Below are 9,226 nucleotides of genomic sequence, written 5' to 3'. Positions count from 1 at the left end.
TAAATAATTAATTAGCAATAAAAATATATTTGTGTTGAGGAACAACAAATATTTTTTGTTAATAATTTCAATGAGAATTTAAGAAAATTCATCGTAGATTCCTACATTATTATTATAAATTATAAATAATAAAAAAGAAATATTATATTGAAATAGTTTATCTGTTACATTAAACATTTTTTGATTATTGTTTTAAATTGTTTCCGATACACCAACAATACATAATATAAAATTGAAATATATTGGCTGTTAAAATGTGAAATAACGTAGATATTTTCAAACAAGACAATTTTAAAAATTAAAAAATATGCTATTCTTTAATAAAGTAAAAACCAATATAAAGAAGAAATATAAACTAACAATTTTGCATCAATTGCGATTTGCATGGTAAATAAATATTTAATTTTATGTTTAACATTATTAGTTTTTTTTTAAATATATTTAGTATTTTATTCTTAAAATTTGACTGTTTTGGTTTCAAATACAAAACAAAACATTTTTTGTAGTGTATTCATCAAAAGTTAATGACAACGTAATAAATAAAAAAATATATGATTAAAAACAATTGATGTTTCTATTCCACTAAAACCGAAGGAAAATATGAATTTTTTAAATATTTAATGTTGAACATTTAGTACTGACTATAGTAAAATGTTTAATAATTTGAGAAAATATATTGACATAATATTAATACTACATTATAGTACAAGAAAATAATAAATATTTTGGACAATTATTAGAATTTTCATAATCAAGAAAACAACGACTAAAGTTAAGACATGTAAGTTACGAAACTCATTATCTATTTTCACTATACTATGAGAAACTATATAAAGTTATTAGTTTTTCACTAGTACTGTATACTAATACCTATTTACAGTAGAACCTACAATAATAACACGAAAATCGATCTCATTTTGACACAAGCCATGTAACTTTTGGTTTATTTTCTATACTACCCTAAAAATAGTTGTCACGTACACGAAACAGAACAAAAAAAAATTAAATCGTTTTTTCTATTGATTTGGCCTGTATCGATAAAATAAATAATAATGATCCTAAAACGATTTAATTTATAACAAAGCCTTGAAGGACCAATTATTAGATGTTTATAGTGGCCGAATATGCAATTTTAATTAATCTTGACTGTTGATTGCAGTTGCTCGATGATATAAAATATATATATATATATTATATGAGTCATGAGTGAGAGCAAAAATTAATTGTCAAAAACAATTCGAGAAATTCGTTGATTTCATTTGTCACACAGAAGTATAGAACGATACTTCATAACTTATAATAATTAATTAGGAATACTATTTAAGATACTATAATGTTATAACTTAAATATTTCACTAAATTGTATTAACTTGTGAATTGTGATTATAAAAAACTACTTAACTAACTCGTAAGATGTCAAACAACTCAATCACCTAGTACTGTACAATTTAGTTTAAGTTACTTAGGCTAAGTAATAAAGGACCTCATCAAGAAACAACCACAAACATGTCTATGCATACATATAAGGTATAATGTATAATATTACTTATGTATTATGTCCGGATAAATGGATCTACTGCTAACTGTAGGACACATTGTTTTTTTCTATACATTATGTTTATAATGTTTATGGTATCCCCTCAAAATAGCGAAAATAAAATAACAAAAAAAAACCACTAACTAAAAATAGCTATGTATGTTTGGACGAATCTAAATTTTTTTTTTTTTAAGATAAGATAAGGTGTTCCTAGCTTTGGCTATTGATATTTTTTACAATGGTACATTTTTTTTTTTAACAATTTGAACATGATTATTAATATACATAGAAATTTAGTAAGATAATTTTCTGTCTAGTATACATGCATTAGTGATAGTTACCGAGACATAACTGACTATAATTTAAACGAATCTATATAAAAGCGAATGACTTTTAATATCGATAGTGATTTCTTCAGACACAAGTAAATTATCAGTTTAGAAGTAAAATTAAAGATATCTTTATTTTTTAATCGTGGTTTAGTATTAATCTAATGAATAATAAAAGGAAAAAAATAAGTACAAAGATTCGGCTGAACGGATTCGATATGTACGACAAAAATGATAATTTACATTTTTTTAAAGGAATCGTCTATACTTTGAGATATTAGTTTATTAGTATTTTATTATTATTATTTTTTTTTAATTACCTATAAAATATTAATAAAAATAAAAAATGTATAGAATAATAATAATTGTTGTCATAGTTTAAAATTTTTTTTATATTTTCTATAATTTTTTATTCACTGACATATATATTCTTTCAATTAAATGATTTCCGCTGTTTTGAATTCAATATTTTGTGTTCGATCTTTTATTTTCGCTATTTCGGAGATGGATCAGTGTTTATGTTTATAATATTAGTTTTACATTCATTACGAAGATTTAAAGACAACTGTACTTTAAAAAAAAAAAAAAAAAATGTATATCTTTTTAAAGTTGTTAATAAAAAAATAATTTTGTTTAATAGACGATATTAAGTGATAACAATGGGTCGTAAAGAAAATTAATTTTGGAACCGCTTTTATACGTGTTGTATATTAGTATATATTACGCAAAACGAATCGTATAATATACGTATATCTGCACGTTGGAGCCAATTTGCGGCGTGGGTGCCGGGAGGGGAAGAGGAGTGTTCGGATAAATTATTTTTCTAAATAAATTCGTGCGTTAAAAACATCGTTTGTGTACAAGTCGTAAAGCAAAAAAAAAAAAAAAAATATTCGAGTTATTTTATCAAGAAAATAGTAAAAAAAAAAAAAAATAAAAAAATACTTTAAAGTCGATCGTTATTGATTAGGGGTAGCACGAGAACGTATCGCTCCTCAACGATATACCGACCGACCATTAATCTGACTCCGATATCACACTCTCGGTATTGTATAATATTATTATACAATGATATTAGTGCACCGTCGAACTCGACGCACGGTCGTGTTCATAATATTATTATTACAAATATTATTACATTATAATATATTATCGCTATCTACTGCCGGCACACGAGTTTCGGACGTAAGCGCCGCCGCCGCGGCAACAAGTGTGTGTGCATGTGTGTGTGTGTGTGTGTGCGCGCATTATATAGGACACTAACCGACGACGGTTAACGACGACGACGACGACGGCGGCGGCGGCGGCGGCGGCGGCGACTGGTGTGTCTCAGTGGCGGTGGGCCGTCAGCAACAGCAGCAGAAGCAGCAAACGTTGACGAACCGGTGTGCGCGCGTGTGTATTGTACTGCACTACAGAGCAGCAGCAGCAGCAGCAACAGCAACAGAGCAGTGCTCGGCGGGCGGCGGCCATCGAACGCGGTGTTTCCGATACCGGCCGGCCGGAAGCAAACGTTCTTGTCGTGTTCGGATCTGTTTCCGGAGAGCGCGGACACGATCGCGCATAATTTAATTATATTGTATCGTTACATACATAGTTTACGGGTCGAAACTCTACCGTTTTCTCCGTTCCGAATCGAATTTAACGTCACAATATCGGCGTTGTCAATCGCGCACAATTTAACATCGTACGAGTTTATTTTCGAAATAATTTCCTCGCCGTCGGCGATGGTGTCCAAATAGTGACCGGTGTCGTAGATCTGCGTGTTCACTTGGGAGACAGACGGAAATCGAAATAATATTTTGGAATAATAAAAAAAAAAAAAAAAATTGAGATTGAATTAAAACACGTTTGCCTGTATCAGTTTCTGCGACCGTGAAGTACCTACACCATCGCAGTTATAGGCGAAGGGTGCCTGTAGAATTTATGATCCGAAAGGTAAGCGTATACGATACTGTAATAATATAAAAATAATCTCCGTTATACCTATAGTCATTAGTCACCCACGCGTATTTATTTATAGTACATCTCATCGACGATAATGACAACGCAGTACGTCGGTGGTATACAGGTCTCGATTGGTCGCTCAAAATATGAGCTGATTATGAGTGTTTAGTCGTTATTTTAATTTTTTATAATAATAATTACTAAACCGTACTATAGCTGTGCTGTAATCAAACGTTAGAAATCCTGAAATTCGTTAGGTCGTATTTTGACCAAACAAAAAGGATAAGGAAACTTTCCATCGTCTCCTCATATTAATAGATTTTTTGAATATTATTTTTATTAATATTAATAATTATTTATATTTTATTATTATCAATTTGACAATTATATCATTATGAATGCAATTAGCATATCAAATAATACGCAACTTAGTCATTAACCTCATTCCTCATAAAGCGCCAAAATAAAGTATTTATAGTAAGTGATAAATCGTATTTGGTATTAAGATACATTTATAGAAGTAAAATTTATTAATCACCATCAAAAACGTCTTGTTTTACTAACGGTCGTAGTAGTTAATTCCTTCTGTATGTGCGTGATACGGTTTCTAAATAGCCTTAATGTAACTAGATGTATAATATTATGAAATCTTCCCTCGGTTTAAATACCAAAAACTAAAATATAAGCGGACAAGTATTAAAAAACTACATCACATAACTATCGTACCACGTTATCGTTTTACTTTGCGGAAGGATTATTATAAAACCGTTTAAGATTTATCTTCAACAGAGAAATTAGTTTTCAACATGGCTATAAAATAAAAACAAAAAGAAAAAATCGCTTTTATTTATTTATAAAAAAATAATAATTATAAAAAATAAATCTCATCAATATCCCCTATGTTGATCAAACTAATTCGATAAAAATGAGATTATTAACTTTTTGGTCATTTACGTATGTATCTAATACAGAGTTAAATGTTAAATAACTATTGCGATACACGTAAATCATGTATTGTACCTACCAAGATTACATTATTCTCTCACGTATAATATTTTTTGTATGACTATCAATTTTTTTGTTATTTATCTGAACAAATAAACATTTCATTAATTTTGAATTGGATGCGAATAAATAAAATTCAATTAATGAGTGGGTGGTGAGTTAATTGCGTGCAAGACAATTTATTTTTCATCTGTGCAAATATAGAAGAACTTTGCTCGTAGTCATAGTATATTTCTTTTAAAAGCAAATATAATATATTACGTCAATTAAGTTTTCGAACTTGGTAACTAAAAATAAACATAATCTATGGTATGATATAATACTCTATTGCAATAAATTTAACCGATATCTGATTTAATGACATTTTTATTATAATTTATAAGCCTTGTATAATTATTATATTAACAGTATTCCCTATCAATTATTGTAAGCGTAGATCTAAAATAATTAAAATGCTGATACGATTACTCAAAATATCGGATGTTCAAAATAATTATGTGTCATAGGATAGTAATCTAAATAATTATAATTGTTACATACACAATTTAAAACTATGGTTATCTTTCATCATTTGTTTCGAAATAAAAATAAATCTAACATTGGAATAGTTTAATTTTAATTTTTATGGAGTAAGTGATATAAATCTTTTTTCTCCTATATCAATAGTGTGACAGGGTGGGGATTGCTTTTGTATGCATTGTTTCCACTATTAGTATATTGTAATCTAAGTACATAATATTTTTTATAAAATAAAAATGTATTATTATAATAAAATTCAATACATTCTTGAAAGTAATATTGATTTTTATATTTAATATCCAATGTATGATAATTTTTTTATGTTTGAAAATTAAAAAACTTGATTAAATTAAGGTTGCTGGTAATAATAAATATAAGGAAAAAAATAAAAATTTACCAAACTATAAACAAATAATTTTAGATTTTAGATGGAGCTGGATTTATTATAATGGCCATTATATTCTTTTAACGATTGGTAGTCAGTATCTGATATTAACTTTTAATTGAAATATATTGTTTTATATCCATATAATATCCGTACATAAACTTTATAAAACAAATAATATGATATGATAAACTTAATAGAATAAATAATAAGTGATAGTCATAAGTTTCTACAATTTGTATTAGTGGTCACAAAGAATTAGCAAAAATCAATAACCTACAAATCATTTTCCAATACACTTGAAAGAATTAATTCAATAATCAAATTTTTTTCTTATCTAAATAGTACTAACTAGATAAATTTCCTCGACCGATAGATAAGGTTAGATAAAATTGAAATACTTCTTATAATTTTTACTAGAAAAAAATGAATAACACACATGTCATCATTGATTCTCGATTCCACATTCTATACGTTCATTAAATTTAAATTAGAAGTATAATATATTATAAACATTATAATTATTATTAAATCACCTTAAAAAAAATCATTGTTAAAAACTTTATTATAGGCACATAATTCGCATATTACTTAAAGACATAATAATAATTTTTAAGAGAATATATGAGTAAAATATTTATATATATATAATATCTAAAATTTTACTTCAACTATAAAAAAATTGATTGTTTTGAAAATATTTATTTTTCCTTTCAGATTTAAGTTTTTAGTACACTAAAAATTAAAAAACTAAACTAAGAGAATTTATAATTGAAAATGGAATATTCTAATAAAATAAATCTGTTAAATTGTTATGATTAAAATTCAATAAATAATTCTGAAAGATAGTAATGAAGTTTTTTATAGCTTATTTATAATACATTTTAACGAGTAAATATTTTTAGTTATTACGCTTTTTGTTAGTTAAGTCAAAATTTAAGTTTTATATGAAACTGAAGAAAAATATTTATTTTGATTTTTATGATGTAATTTTTGTTCAAGTATATTATCTTCACGTTTATTTTATGACATAAAAACATATTACTAAAGAAGGTATACCACCTAACATATTTAGTTTAATTAAACTATTAAAATTACTAATAACTATTATTTTATAAGATGTTAAAATAAAAATTCGTGTAACCCATAAAAGAGTATTTTATAGGTTACATGCATTTTTATGCTTTTATATTAAATTTATTTTTTATTTATAATAAAATAGTCTAGTAGGTATTTTTATGAAATCATTTCGTAAAATATATACAAAAACCAAATTAAAATTATTTATGAACATGTCAAAAATTAAAATCAGAAATATATTGTATTGTCTTTTTAAGTATAACCATTTTTTTTAAATGAGAAAAAAATACAACAATGTTAATTATTATTAGAATTAAAATAATTATTATAAAAAAAAAAATTAAAACAGGGTAATCTTTTATTCAATAAATATTAAAAAAATTACTTTTTCTTTTACGAGTATACTACCACTGAGCTTAAACGAAATTAAGTCGGGTAAACTTGATAAAAATAAATTTATAAATTATACTAATACTGAGTGATTATTTTATTGAACAAACTCATTATTTGAAAATCTATTAAAATTGTTCAAAAAAAAAAAAATGTTCGTATAATGTTTTACTCAAAATAAAACAACATTTTTTTACCCTTATACATTTTTAAGTTTTTACTTTTTTAAATGACAACATACGTTTTCATTTTCATATTCTGAAGCAAAATATTTTTCGGTTTATTCGATGTAAGTATAAAAATCAAAATTTGGACGAGTAGTGTATGAGTTATAACTTTATAAGTGTTTAAAGCTTGTGTGAATGGAGAAAAAGACCAAAATTTTGTTTTAATCAATCCACTCCATACACCTAAACTATAAATACTTATGATTCATAATTTAATCGTCCAAATTTTATTTTTTTATGTATAATCATAAAAAAAAAACTTTACACTTATTTATATGTAATTAAGGCGATAATGAATAAAAACCAATCAAAAGATTATCTATTTTTAAATAAGTATTTTGATTATTAGTTTCAATATAGACTCCTTTATTTTAGTAAAAATTAAACCAGTGTGTGTTTTGAATATTACTGCAAGTAAAAATTGCAAGTGTACAATATTACTAAAACTAAGTAGTTTCAGTATGAATAATATACATATTTTTAATTATTAATGATTAATTTAAAAAAATAATATAAAAAATTAAAATCATTATTACTTGGATATTAACCATATATACTATATAGTTACCTAAATAAATTATTACAACTAAGTAACTCAAAAATGATTTATTCCCAATGGTTATAAACAATCATAAACACATTTTAAATTCTAAGAGGAGTTATGAGTATATTTGTTTTATAATAATATTACAGTTATTTATTAAAGTTTTGTATTTTACATGTATGATAAACATAATATTTATGAGTAACGAGCTGGAAATATCGTTCTGTGAGTGAATGTGTGTGAAACGTCACTTTTAGGAGTAGTAAAAAAGTTTCTATTTTTAACACAAAGGATAATTTTTTGGGTACTTGATCTTGAAGCGTTATGAAAATTTTAATACTACTGAACATTTATAAATATAAGATTATCATAGAAATAATTTATTATAGTATCCTCGTGATAGTGTAAATGACTATTTAGATATTAAAGAACGTAATTGTTATTATTCACAACGACATTTTATATTTTAAATATTATGCATCTTTTTGAGTGGTGTAAGATGATATGACTAAAACAATATTTCTAAATAATATATTTACTGGGAATTTGGATGTTATTAACAAATGCATGGTAATTGTTAAGAGCTCCAAAGGAAATGCCTTAATTTTAAGTGAGGTTTAATATTTGCGTAAATGCACATTAATATATGAACGCTAAAATAGTGTAAACTGTTAAGTACTTACTTACGTTATTACTTTAATAATCATAACATATTCAATAGATTAAGTAAAGTCTAAAGTAAATATAATATAATATAATTGTTGTGGACTGTAACGCTTTTTTTATTTTTTGGTTCTCGGATAGGAGTAATTAGGATTAAATAATAGTAGTGAATGCACTTTACTTACACTAAAAATCTCGCTTTATTGAAATTTGGCGAGACGGTGCCGATTACATTGATTGTACGCGACTGACTCAAAGTCACACAATATAATTTTAGTCCGTGATAATAATAATAATAATAATAATAATGTTATCGGGATCGGGCCACATTTCGCCTTTATCAAGACCGAACGAAACCGACACAAATACAAAATAATAATATAAAATAATATCATGCGTCAACACCGCCCGCCTTGAAATATTTTAATATTTAAACAATATAATTTACACAAAAAATTAAGTAATATAATTGTAGATATACATATAAAGAAAATTAATTTTAACAAAAATATAAACATGCATTTGGCCTTGACTCATTACAAATTAACATGAAGGAGACGAAGATATCTTACATATATATATATATTTTTTTTTTTTTTT

General features: G+C 25.4%; 1 protein-coding gene across 1 annotated transcript in view; it reads left to right on the top strand.

Moving 5' to 3' along the window:
* Positions 1-3,217: 3,217 nt before the first annotated feature.
* The window catches only part of LOC112593301 (neuropeptide F receptor-like), a 57,654-nt gene continuing 51,645 nt past the window's right edge, over positions 3,218-9,226 (top strand). Inside the window, exon 1 of the mRNA XM_025337681.1 lies at positions 3,218-3,804. The gene's annotated coding sequence lies outside the window, so the exon portion shown is untranslated. The remainder of the gene's footprint in view (positions 3,805-9,226) is intronic.

Source organism: Melanaphis sacchari, unplaced genomic scaffold, assembly GCF_002803265.2.
Source record: "Melanaphis sacchari strain LSU unplaced genomic scaffold, SCAv2.0 Contig1_pilon_pilon, whole genome shotgun sequence".
In the NCBI taxonomy this organism is placed as follows: Eukaryota; Metazoa; Arthropoda; class Insecta; order Hemiptera; family Aphididae; genus Melanaphis; species Melanaphis sacchari.
This window is presented reverse-complemented; position numbering and strand designations above follow the sequence as displayed.